At 40.5% G+C, this 13,943-nt stretch overlaps 1 protein-coding gene across 1 annotated transcript in view; it reads left to right on the forward strand.

Annotated features, from left to right (window-relative positions):
• Positions 1–508: 508 nt before the first annotated feature.
• Positions 509–13,943, forward strand: part of MYOT (myotilin) — a 63,244-nt gene continuing 49,809 nt past the window's right edge. The window contains exon 1 of the mRNA XM_081316765.1: positions 509–678. The gene's annotated coding sequence lies outside the window, so the exon portion shown is untranslated. The remainder of the gene's footprint in view (positions 679–13,943) is intronic.

A 13,943-nucleotide genomic window follows, 5' to 3' on the forward strand; every position in this document is an offset into this window, starting at 1 on the left:
GTTTACTCAACAAATCATGGGTTGGAATAGTATATACCCAGAGTAATTGTGGTCTCATAGCATGTTCAGTGTTCATTATTTTAAAAGAATAATTCATATTTAAAATCACAATAAGATTTTAACATGTCACAATTACATATTTAAGTTCTAACAGAATTTTAGAATGGAATTGCTGTTAATTTCTGCACTTCCATTTATGGACAAATAAATGCAAAACTGGTTGAACACTTTCTTTCACTGTGCCTGTTTCTTTTTTCAAAAAAAGACTGGCTAACAGTCTGTTCTGGTCTATATGCCCATATGATCCATCTTGATAACAGACCACGTCCTATAGAATTTCATAGGAAATGGCTCCACAGTCATGGTTTGGCAATAACAGCCCAGGCCTTGCTGTTTTGTCTCATAATCTTGAGTCAGCTGACAAAAAAGCCGAAATCTGAGCAGACCTTGAGGTCACTTCCTCAATTTATCCCTAAGTGATTAGTGTGACACCCAGAAGCTCAAGGGTCTACCAAGAGCTTAGCCTCAGCACAGAAGATTTGAAAACTTGTAGGGTGAGATTTATAAACCACCTTTTTCAAGGAGACAGATGAGTTTTGCCAGGGATACTCACAGTGGCACTGCAAAAGTCTTTGAATAGACTTTGTTTTTCTTTTTAATTGCTTATAAAACGAACAGGTAGGTAAACAGCATGGAATGTTTCTGTTGAGCTAAGCAAGATAGATCACGTATGGGTGGTTTCAGTTTACACTCCAGCATTCATTCTGGGGTTCTCGAGGTGCTGGCTGCCTTTCCTGCATCGTGCGGAGCTGATTGTGTGGCTCTTAAAATTTGTCTGCTCAAGCGCCATTGCAGCCTGTCCTAAAGCTTGTGTGTGTTGAAAGAAAGACATCTGCTTTAGCACTGCACTTGAACTGCTTGACAGGCCAGTCGATTTATACTCCATCAGCTGCTTCTATATTAAATGCTACACACGTAGGTAAAATTAGAAATTAATCGGATCGGATTTCCAAGGATAGATTCTGCTATACTTCCCAGATGGATGGGGCTTCGTGGCATGAGCTTTCCAGCACTCAAAGGGAGATTGTTTGGCAGAGACGGAGGAGGCCTCTGCTATTCCATTAATCCCAGAAATCGACATCCCCTTGCTATCAAAATGCCTCATTATGTTTGATGTGTTTGCAACACATTTGAGGCACGTCACAATTTCTGAGAAGAATCCTCAAAAGATATGATGCAGCCAAAGGCCATATATAAATGGGCTGCTCTTATGAGACAGGTAACTTTTAAAAATAAAGCATCCCACAAGGAATAGCGTATTTGACAAAAGAATGGTTTTACTTTTCAAACTATTTGGCCTTGGAAATGAGTCTTTTGGATCGGTGTTGTTTGTTAACCTACAATGCCAAGTTGAAAAACTCCAAAGTGGCTGGGAGGATAATTCCAGTTACACAACAGCCGGATCGGCACTTTTATGATTGCAGTCACAGGATCTATTCTTAGCTTCCCCTCTGAAAGGATGGGTTACAATATCCATAATTTTCCTAAGTAACTGCTGGTTGGAGTGACAGGAATTGCAGTTTAACATATGGAGAAAAATGAGATATTCTATTATCTTGTTTTGTACTTTCAGGAAGCAAAATGGGAGCAAAGCTTTATATTTTTAGGAGATTTTATCTAATATTTACTTGCAATGGAAATCACTATAAATTCCACCCATGGCTGGATGAAAGTGGTGTAGATTTCAATTAAGTGTCCCTTTAAAGCAGGCATGTCAAACTGCCGGCCCATGGGCCTGCTGCATCATACTGAAACAGCACCCACCCCACTGCCGGCAATGGGGAAAAAATTGTGATACATCATGTGACATCATGTGATGTCATGAGTTTGACATGCCTGCTTTAAGGCATGTACATTAGCATTGTCCCTCCTTGACAAGAGTAGGAGCCTTTTAATCCACCTCAACTTTCACCTGGCTAGAATAGTTTTCGTAAGTTTTATCTTTTTATTTTTCGAGTGAATAATATATAGAGATTTTTTTTAAAAAAAAAACTTTCCTATGTTCACATATCAGATGAGATTTAATTCAGCAGTGTGGTACTACGTATCAAGCTGTCTTTTAATTATTAAGCAATTATCCAATACTAATATAAGGATTGCTGCAAAATAAGTAATACATTCACAAAGGAATCTTGGATTAAACTCTAAACAGGAGACCTCCATGAAATTTTCTGGAACAGAAAAATACCAAAGTGGTTGTCCATTTGCAGCTGATGCAAGAACTCTTGCATGCAAGAGTTTCCTTCGTGTTCAGCCTTTTTTTGTAGTTCTCTGAAGAGGAAGATAACATTACTGCAATGTGTGTGTGTAAGATCCACTCTCAGCAGCTTCTCAGAAGCTGAGCAGGTGCTGTTTATGCCAGCTTAGCAAATGTTAGTTGTGTGGGACATATTAATCTTCTGCAGAAAGAAAGGATTCTGGTTTTCTAACTTTCTCTGCAAGCCATGGAACCTGATATAGCCTCTGGAAGCCCTATATAACTTGCATGTAAATTAAATTTTGTCTCAAAAAATTAATTTGAATGTAAGGGCTGAAGTGTGAGCCACATAACTGGCATAGGCTTTAGACTACCAAGCTAAGTGTGATAAATTATCGCAAAATGGGAAGTGGACCCTGTCAATAGTGCTGTTCGGGTTTGAGCCAGGGTAGGGGACACAGAGCTGTGATTTTTTTTAGGTTGCAAGAGCTTAGAGACTCCTGCAGGACCTGGAGGTAGTATTCTGAATCAAGCAGTGGCCAAGCAGATGCTGGAGGGTGTAGATCAGGTATCAGATAATTAGATATCTCCTATCCCAGGATGATTTATTGTGGAAGTAAAAAGTTTACAACTCAGAAATGGACGTAAGCTCTAAGTGTTCATAGTGAAATGGCTAATTGCCCATGTTGTAACAGATTTCAGTTTTTTATTCAGCAAGTATCAGTGCCAGAAGATAGCAGAAGCTGAACCTGGGTCCTTTTGTATACAAAGTCTGTGCTCCACAGGACAGTATTGGATAGTAACATGGCTACACCAGAAAAGAAGAAGAAGCTTCTGTTTTTGAAGGTGAAAGAAAAGAAGACAGAAAAGGCTATCTTGTATATTTTTAGAAAAAAAAGTAGAACCACCTACCTGCCACCACTGGCTGAACCTCATTTTAGCTAGAGCAGGGGTGTCAAACTCAATTTCACTGAGGGCCGCATCAACATTGCGGTTGCCCTCAGGGGGCCGGGTGGGTATGGCCAGGGTGGGCGTGGCCTACTAGGTGGGCGTGGCTAGAGTGCGTATGGCCTATTGGGTGGGTGTGGCCAGCTCTACATCGTTGGCATCAAGGGTGCCTATGGGGGCCTGGGCAGGAGTGGGACAGATCTGAGGGTCTCTGGCAGGAGGAGGGTCTCTGGGCCAGGGCCAAGGCAGTGGGGGCCATTCCCTCACTGTTTCCAGGATGGCTTCGCGGGCCGCATGAAACCACTTCGCGGGCCGGATCCGGCCCCCGGGCCTTGTGTTTGACATGTCTGAGCTAGAGGTTTTAATAATAATAATAATAATAATAATAATAATAATAATAATAATAATAATAGTAGTAGTAGTAGTAGTAGTAGTAGTACCAATAGTAATAGGCGCCTTGGGTGCAATCCCAAAACAACTGGAGCACCACTTGAACACCATTGGCATTGAGAAATTCGCCATTAGTCAATTGCAAAAGGCGGCCTTACTAGGAACTGTTTCCATCCTGCGACGATATCTATAATACCATCAAACATCCACATCTGCCTATCCCAGGTCCTTGGTAAGGACTCAATAGGTAGACAAAAATGTCAAATCCAGTCTGAACATCTCACTGACTATGCGATTATGATTATTATGATTATTACGAATAATAATAATAATAATAATAATAATAATAATAATAATAATAATAATAATAATAATAATAATAATAATACTGGGAACTATGTCCAAAAACTTTGCAAAATACATCAAGAAATTGCAGCTTCCTGCAATAACTCCAGCAAAGCTACAAAAAACTGCACTACTCAGAACATCTTACATTTTAAGGAGATACCTGGTTGATACCTAGGATGCTGGCAGCAACCCGTGTTAACCATTAGTACCAGTCAAGTTGAGTGTTCAGTTGACTGAATTTCATGTTTTATGAATAACAGTTTTATATAATAACAACAACAACAAAACAACAACAACAACAATAACAATAACAATAACAATAATAAAGTTGGAAGGGTCCTTGGAGGTCATCTACTCCAACCCCCTGCTCAGGCAGGAAACCCTACACCATTTCAGACAAATGGCTGTCCAGTCTCTGGTCTGGATGGGAAGGAACAGGCTCAGGCTTAACCCCTCCAAGACCGAGTGGCTGTGGATACCGGCATGTTGTATGGTTCAACAAGTTCCATCTCTTTTGATGGGGGGAGGCACTTTCCCTCCTCAGAAAGGGCCCGCAACTTGGGTGTCCTCCTGGATTCACGGCTTAATTTGGAAGATCATCTAACGGCCGTGACCAGGGGGGCCTTTGCACAGGTTCACCTAGTGCACCAGTTGCGCCCCTTTCTGGACCGAGATGCCCTATGCACGGTTACTCATGCCCTCGTCACTTCTCGCCTGGATTACTGCAATGCTGTTTACATGGGGCTGCCCTTGAAGTGCACCCGGAGGCTTCAGCTGGTGCAAAATGCGGCCGCGCGGGTGCTTATGGGAGTATCTCAGTACTCCCATGTTACACCACTCCTTCGCGAGCTGCATTGGCTTCCAGTTACCCTCCGGGTGCGATTCAAGGTGCTGGTAATAACCTTTAAAGCCCTACATGACTTAGGCCCGGGGTACTTGCGAGACCACCTGCTGCCATTATCAACCTCCCATCGCCCAGTTTGCTCCCACAGAGTCGGCCTCCTCAGGGTGCCGTCGGCCAGGCAATGCCATCCGGCAACCCCCAGGGGGAGAGCCCTCTCTGTGGGCGCGCCGACCCTCTGGAATGAACTGCCTCCGGAGCTGCGGACAGCCCCTGACCTTCGGTCTTTCCACCGTGACCTGAAGACTTGGTTATTCCAACAAGCGGGTCTGGACTGACTATGTTTTTTAAATTTGCTTTTTATTGAGTTAAATTGTCATGTATCTATTACATTTATTGTTTAATTCTTTTTTAAATTTTGTATTCCACGTTTCTTAAATTTTTTGTTGTGAGCCGCCCTGAGTCCTTAGGGAGAAGGGTGGCATATAAATTCAATAAATCTAATCTAATCTAATCTTCTTAAAAACTTCTAGTGTTGGAGCATTCACTGCTTCTGGAGGCAGGTTGTTCCACTGGTTACTTGTTCTAACTGTAAGGAAATTTCTCCTTAGTTCTAGGTTGCTTCTCTCCTTGATTAATTTCCAGTTTAGCTATGTTAGTTTAGTTGCAATACAATACAATACAATACAATATTACATTTATATCCCGCCCTTCTCCGAAGACTCAGGGCGGCTTACAAGCTTAGCAGTAGCCTTCATTCTATGTATATGCCTGCTTGTTAGGGCTTTCACACACACCCCAAGCGGCATTATTACAAAGTCATCTTATTGCCCCCAACAATCTGGGTCCTCATTTTACCTACCTTGGAAGGATGGAAGGCTGAGTCAACCTTGAGCCTGGTGGGATGCGAACCTGCACTAATTGCAGGCAGCTGGTGTTACTTAAGGAGGCATTAGCCCACTGCTCCACCAAGTTTAGCTATGGTTCCATCACAGTTTTCCTGGTAATCCAATAAAGGCAGTTCTTGATTTACACCTTTTGTTTAGTAACTGTTTGAAATTAGAATGGCACTGAAAAAAATGACGTATGACCATTTTCCACACTTATAATTGTTGCAACATCCTCATGGTTAGATGATCAAAATTCGGACTCTTGACAACTGGCATGTATTTACAATAGTTGCAGTGTCCCAGGGTCATGTGATCCCCTTTTGCAAACGTCTGATAAGCAAAGTCAATGGGGAAGCCAGATTCACTTAACAACCATGTTACTAGCTTAACTGCAGTGAATCACTTAATAACTGTGACAAGAAAGATCATAAAAGGAGGCAAAACTCACTTAGCAACTGTCTTGCTTAGCAACAGAAATTTTGGGCTCAATTGTAGTCATGTCAAGAACTACCTGTATACATTATTTGTTATCCTAACCACCTCCCTGCCCATATACTGCTTCCATATATTTTAATTTAATAAAACTAAATTCTAATAATGTAGTTTTAGGTTTTTAAACACAGTCTATTCATAGAAATATTCAGCAAAGAGATGACCTTCATTGTGAAAGGCATCAGAATTGCTACATATTGCAATGTGATTTCCCAAATTCATCATATCCAGTGGAATATTTTGAAATTAAATAATGATTATGCAATGTTGTCTGCTGATCACTACTGAAAGCTGCTGTCTTCCTTATCAGGAAGTTATAGAAATTCCTTTTCACACCCTACACTGCCAGGAAAAATGTTGGTCGCTTAATAGTTTTAAAAGACTGCCTACTTTTCAAATGTCTGACAAAGTCCCCCATTGGAGCCTCCATCGTATTTTCTTAACCCTCTCTATATTACTTTTGTCCCCATCTTGGAGATAACATAATTGTGGAAACATCTCAGCTATTCAGGTAGTCGTCATTATTGTTTCTATCAACAGCATGATCGGTATGTACCTTATAATATTCCCGGTGTTGGATTGCAAAAGTCCTCTCTCTTCATCTGGCAGAGGCTAATTCCGTCATCTTCACTAATGTCTAAAATTACACCAAGTAAAGGTTGCGATTTACGTGGAACACACTGAGCTTGCTAAAAAGACTCCCTTAGGTATAGTGGATGGTATTTTTTTCAAGGACATGACCAGGACAATACCAAGGCTACTGCCAAAGCAAAATAGAAACTCCTGGCATTCGTGGACGTGGAAAGGCAGGCCATTTTTGTTTCTCAGTCTTTCTATAATGTATATTTTGTTCCATTGGATGGGTAATGCTTCCCTTGAATAATGTGAGCGTACTCCAGAGCAGTTATAATCAACTAAGCACAAGCTTCTGTTGCTTTACTTGTTGACAGTGTATTTAATATCTAAAATTAGAAACTGAAGTCTGCCAGCAAGGCATACCCTGCAATGTAGCAATGGAAGTCTTATTCCTTCACAACAAACGTGTGGAGCAAGCTGTGATTACCCAGTGGAGACTAAAGAGCCCTCTCCACATGCTCAGAGGACATCATAAGCTATGGATGGGCAGCTTTGAGAGCTTGAAATCTAAATCCTGCTACTTTAGTATACTAACATGGCATAGCCGTTTGGCCGTGGCATTAATTTATACTGCTCCTATTACAGTAGAAGAGAAGCTGCACTAGGAACAAAGAACAACTTTGGGCAGTAAAATGGACTCTGCTCTAAAATCTCTCTCTAGATTTGAGGACTTTGCAACTGTTATTTAAAATACATGCAACACATATTTTATTTGGCTTTTATTCTTCTTTTTTGGAATGTGCTATGGCAGACACATCAAACTCACAACGTCACGTGATGTCGCACAACTTATTGGAACCTTTCCTCCATTGCCGGCAATGGGGTGGGTGCGGCTTCCAGATGATGCGTCCAGCCTGTGGGCCGGCAGTTTGACACCCTTATGCTATGGGATACAATTAGTCCTTGACTTACAGCCATCTGTTTAGTGACCATTCAGTTACAACTGCAGTGGAAAAAAAAGTGACTTATGACTACAACTTGCACTTATAATCATCACCGTCTCCTCATGATCATTGTCATGTGATGACAATTCAGATGCAACTGGCATGGATTTACAATGGTTATAGCATCTCAGGTTCGTGTGATTACCATCTGCGACCTTCCGAACAGGCTTCTGATATGCAATAGTGGCGAATACAGTACGTTTAGCACGGGTGTCGGATGAGGGTGAAGGTTCGTTCTCCAAGCTTGTGGGTTGGTTTCTGAATGTTTTGTTACCAGGCTAGGTAACCTCTTCAGGGGAGTTTAGGGGACGTGAGTGTCGGTGTACTTTCGTTTATAAGGGCTTCAGTTGTGGGTGTGTCAATTGAGGTTCTTGTGATGGATCAGGGGTGAGTCATCAGTGAGGGGCTTGTGATGTGTCTTGTGATGAGGAGGTTATATCCGGTCAGGGTCATTGGGAGGTGAACTACTGGGGGGGGAGAGGGGAGGCTCGCATGGGTTGGTTGAGGGTCAGTGCTGTCCCTGGTTGGCTATGCAGTTGATTTGGATTCTGAATGTTTGACCTACAACCAGCCTACGAACCCCTCAGAATCCAAATAAACTGCACAGAGGCAGCACCCACCCTCAACCAACCCACACAAGCCCTCCCTCTGCCCGCCACCAGAAGTTCACCTCCCAATGACCCTGACCAGATGTAACCTCCCCATCACAAGTCCCTCACTGATGACTCACCCCTGACCCATCACCAGACCCATCACCAGACCCTCACTTGACACACCCACACCTGAAGCCCTTATAAACAGAAGTACACTGACACTCACATCCCCTAATCTCTGCTGATAAGGTTATCTAGCCTGGTAATGAAACATCCAGAAACCAACCCACAAGCTCAGAGAATGAACCTTCACCCTCAGGCTTCTGATAAGCAAAGTCAGTGGGGGGAAAGCTGGATTCGCTTAAAGACTATATGATTCACTTAACAAGTGCAGTGATTCGCTTAACAACCATCACAAAAAAGTCATGAAATTGGGCGTGACTCACTTAATAGCCACCTTGTTTAGCAATGGAAAGTCTAATCCCAATTGTGGTCATACATCAAGGGCTACCTTTAATTTGTAACACTTTGTAAAGACAAGTAAGGTTCATCCAAGAGAGTTATTTTACTTTCTGGCATATAGCTTCAATCCTCCTTGTGTTCAAAAGAGGGGAAATTAAAAAAAATATCAGAAGAAAGACTTACCAGCCAAGATCTGTGCAGAGCAAATGCAGAAGGGTCTTTTCCTTTATAAAAATTTTACCTGGGAAGGGATTAAGATTCCCTCGCAACTCAGGTGCAGCAGTCCCAATCTGGATCAAGTCCCCATGAGCTTCATCTAAGGAAGATACAAATTGTCAGTTTACATATGTACTGCACAATGAACATGCTATGAATTCTTAGAAGCCCTGGAGAGAGACCATCAGTCAATGTGGGTAATTCAAGGCTGGAGAGGGCAAAAAGACTGATTCCTCATGATATTGGAGTTCAAAAAGCTACTGAACATTTTGCCAACAAAATGTAAACAGAGAATGGTGCAGGAAAAGATTCCATTTCTCTTTAATGCTCCACTAGATTAGGTGCCACTATCCAAAGGAAGACCAACGCCTTTGCACCTCTGTACTATAAACTCCCCACCCTGATTCCACAGGAAAAGACTCCCATATGTGCTCAATTGCTGTTCCTGAAAGCATGCTCCAGGAATTTAGTCATGTGCAGTTGTGAAACATAGCGGGGCTGAGTCCAAATCTGCTTGTAGGGTACCAAATTCATTTGGAACTAAGTACTTCAAGTTAGTAAGATCTGAGGGCACCGATTGTGTTCATATTTATCTGTAAGGCTGTATTCCTGCTATGGTAAGGCTCCTGCTTCAAACTAAAGCATCCCATTTGTCCATGGATTGCCAGTTAGGCAAAAATAGTAAGTGATCTGAGAATAATAGCCTTCTCTCAGGGGAAAGTTCTGCTAACTCTGGCTTTAGCGCTATGCTACCCCATCCATTGAGAATGCAAAATAGTACAGCAAATAGCTGACCTTGGGCCCAGAAGCTAAGCAGGGTCAGGCCTGGTTGGGACTTATAAAGACTGGGAAGTAAAGTAATGGTAAACCACTTCCATAGTCTGATAAGAAAGCTTCACAGACATGTCCCTGAAGTCAGTGGATGCTGAGATGTTAAATTTTATAATGTCATAATGGATAAAAAATAGTATGGGATGTTGATATCAATGCCTGAAGCTGGGATAATTAAAGAGATTTTTTTTAGAGACAGCTATCCCATTGAATAAGGGATGTGGTGGGTCAGTGGGTTAGGACACTGAGCTTGTTGATCAGAAGGTCAGCAGTTTGGCGGGTCGAATCCTGAGTGCCGTGTAACAGAGTGAGCGCCTGTTACTCATCCCAGCTTCTGCCAACCTAGCAGTTCGAAAGCATGTAAAAATGCAAGTAGAAAAATAGGGAACACTACGGTGGGAAGGTAACAGCGTTCCGTGCGCCTTTGGTGTCTAGTCATGCCGGCCACATGACCATGGAGACGTCCTCGGACAAGCGCTGGCTCTTCGGCTTTGAAACGGAGATGAGCACCGGCCCCTAGAGTCGGAAACGACTAGCATGCATGTGCGGGGGAACCTTTACCTTTACCTTTATCCTATTGAAGTACACAATTATTTACCAGGTCAACTTTTTTTTGGGGGGGAGAGAGGTCTATATTTTAGCAGCATCTGTGTGACTCTCTTTTCATATGCTGGTCTAAGGTATGGAATCTGAAGTCCTCTAGTTATGGCTGAACTTGCACTCCCAAGATCCCCACACTGGGGCTGTTGGAAAACTGGAAAACGTAAGGTTTCACAGCTCTGGGTTAAAAGAAACTGCATCTTTGTTCCCATAGGTGCTCTTTTTTAACATTGAAAAAGAATAATACCTATCTTTTTCCTAGATTTTTTGAGATTGCTCATGACTTAATCTTGTCAAATGAAGAGAACATGAGGGGCATTATAACAATGACCAATAAGTTTCAAACATGGATTTGGAATTTGACTCCATTAAAAACTCCTGGTAGCAATTAGCCATATCTTAACAAGTTGCTGAATTTCTGCAATTTGGTGGCAGTAATTTTTGTAATGTTTCAGGATATTGTTGTTTATAAAATCCCCTATTATTTCCTTTGCTATGAAGGGTGTTTGTTTCACTGTATTAAGCCTACAATGACCATACCCTGCAGTTTTCATAAGGTAGCTGCCTTAAAATGACAGGATCACACTATGCATTGTCATTCAGAAGAATCTGAATGGATGCTTGAAAAATGAGGTCCAAGGATTCCTTGCAGCATTGGAAGCAGAGTCCATCCATGTCTAACCAAAATAGTCTTTCTATTCATTTTGAGACCTGCACCATTGTATGTCCCATCAGGCAAAGCTTCTTCCTGTGGAGTCTTTGGTGCTTTCTGAATTTGGTTGTTTGCTTGAAGACATTTCATTACCTGACTAGATAACATCATCAGTGTTACTTCCCTCCATGAAGAACTGGGGAAAGATTATTCACTACATGCCTATTCACTTTAAATTAGGCATAAATATGTAATGGTGTTTTTGAATTTACTATTAAAACCAAAGGGAGATTAAACCAGCTTTATTGGTTAATTTGTTTGGTCTGTATAGATTAAAATTGGATTACTTTTTCAAGTGAGCATGTGTTAAACTATTATTACTGCTATTATTATTTTAGCATTCAGTTCGTATATTATGGTTTGGTTTGGTTTTGATCTTTTGTGCATCATCCAGAGTCACTGCTGTGAGATGGGCGGTTATGTAAATTGCTTAAATAAATACATAAATCAGATTATACCAACCATGGATAAATGTAAATTTACTTCTAGACCCAGAATTTGTAGGGTTATCTATGGTTGTTAAAAATAATAATAATAAAGAGTATACACTACAAAGCCCAGGATAAAGAGTGCTTGAGTTTGTGGAAGAACCAAATGTAACTTGGTATTCAATGGCATTGGCATATTATGGTGCAAAGACTGTTTCATTGTACATTATTGGCCAATAAAATGATTGTGTATTGCTACGTTTATGTCAGCCTCAGACAATATCCCTCAAACACAGAGCAAAGTGTTAGAATGTCAGTTTGTCTTCGCAGACTTCCTCCTCTTCCTGTTTAACCCTCCTCTCATTGGAACCAGAATTGGTTTAGCTTGGACATCAATCAGTGGGAGATTAGAAGCCATCATGTGCCTTCCCTGGAGCTTAGCCATTTGTCATCTTCTTCCAAAGACATTTAAGAAAGGACAGTTGGATCAAAGCAGTGACTTAGTATAGACATGGAAAATTCAAAACATCCATGGATTTAAATGCCTTTCAAATGATTGGGGAGAGTGTTGAGAGAGACTACATAGATTTCTTTTTATAAAGTTATGCTCAAATGAAAAGCAAATATCTTCTGAATAATAGTTTCTACATGCATTCATTGAGAAGAAGGACATTTCAGGAAGGTATGATAGAATGTTTCCTTGACAGGGAAGAATTCTGTACATTTGTTGAAAAGTAAACTGTGCAGTCATTCAGTGTGCCACTGGAAAGTTGTGTTTGCAAAATTATGAGTTACCCAGTTCTCACCATGATTCGCCAAGTGGTAGAACGTTCCTATGTGGATTGTGGAATCATTTAAAGTGGTTACTAGTTTGTGCAAACTATCCACAACATTTTTTCTTTTTTTTCCTCTTTCTTTCTCTCCTTCCTTTTTTTCTTTTCTTATTTCATATATAAATTGTTGTGAAACGTACACAATACATATATTATTTGAAACACTGGTATTTCTACAGTATTAGCCATGGGTAATTTACACTCTAATGTTTAGACAATTTAGACCACTGAAGATTTTAAAAGATAGCAAAGTTATATCAGTATTAATAATTATATCAGTATTAATAATGGTTTAAAGCATCAGTGTTAATGAGCATAAGGTTATTTAGCTTTTTTATTCAGAATTAACAATGTTAAAAAGCTGTTGAATGCATCAAAAGTATTTGCTGTACAACAAAGATTTTTGTCTTAATCTGATTATGTAGTAATAATGCCTCCACTGTACTATTACTTAATAAACTGCCCCCAAATCTGAACCATTTAAATAATACCAATTGGTGGCTTGGAGATTCTAATAGAGGTTGTTTTGTATTATAAGATACTGCAAGATTAATTTGCTACAAATCATTAATTTGCTACAAATTTGAGTCCAAATCCTAATATATATTACTATTTTTATGGTTGGTCACACACAGTCAGCCAGATGTTTAAACTGTACTTGGCATTTTGATCTGGGAACTGGGACAGACAGATGTTGTTTTATGGTATTAAAGATGTCATAGGATGTAAATTGTTCCAAGTAAAGCTACCTTTTGCAATTGATGGTGGCGATTTTGTCAATGCAGATGGTGTTCAAGTGGTGCTCCAGATGTTTTGGGAAAGCACCCAAGGTGCCTATTTTTATTCGTACTATCTTTGCTTCCTTTTGCCACAGTTGTTCTATTTCTATTTGCAGGTCTTTATATTTTGTTATTTTCTCTAGTTCTTTGTCTTTAATTCTTCTGTCTCCAGATTATTGCAATGCCCATTATCCAGACTTTTTTTGTTTTTCTTATCAACAATTGTTAAGCTTGGAGTGTTGATAATACAGACAAAATAGAAAGAATTGAGAAAATAACAAAACACATAGACCTACAAATAGAAGTAGAATGACTATGGTTGGTTTCACAGTCAGCCAGATGTTTACACTGAATTTGGCATTTTTATCCACGACTGAGTCCTTCCCAAGGACCTGGAGTGGGCAGATGTTGGTGTTTTATGGTGTTAGAGGTATCGTTGCAGGATGTAAGCTGTTCTGAGTAAAGCTGCCTTTTTGCAGTTGACTGATGGTGAATTTATCAAACCCAATGCTGTTCAAATAAGAGCTCCAGTTGTTTTGGGATTGTACCCAAGGCACCTATTACTATTGGTATTACCTTTGCTTTCTTTTACCACACTATCTCCACTATTATTGTAGTTAGTTGTTATCTCACAATGTCTATATAAATTGAGTCACTTTCAAGCAATTTGATGTGACAATAACTTTGCTAGAGAAGCAGTATTAAGTTAAATTGTTACATCCTATCTCAAATCATCAAGTCTA

Source organism: Vipera berus (assembly GCF_964194415.1).
Source record: "Vipera berus genome assembly, chromosome: 2".
NCBI lineage: Eukaryota > Metazoa > Chordata > Lepidosauria > Squamata > Viperidae > Vipera > Vipera berus.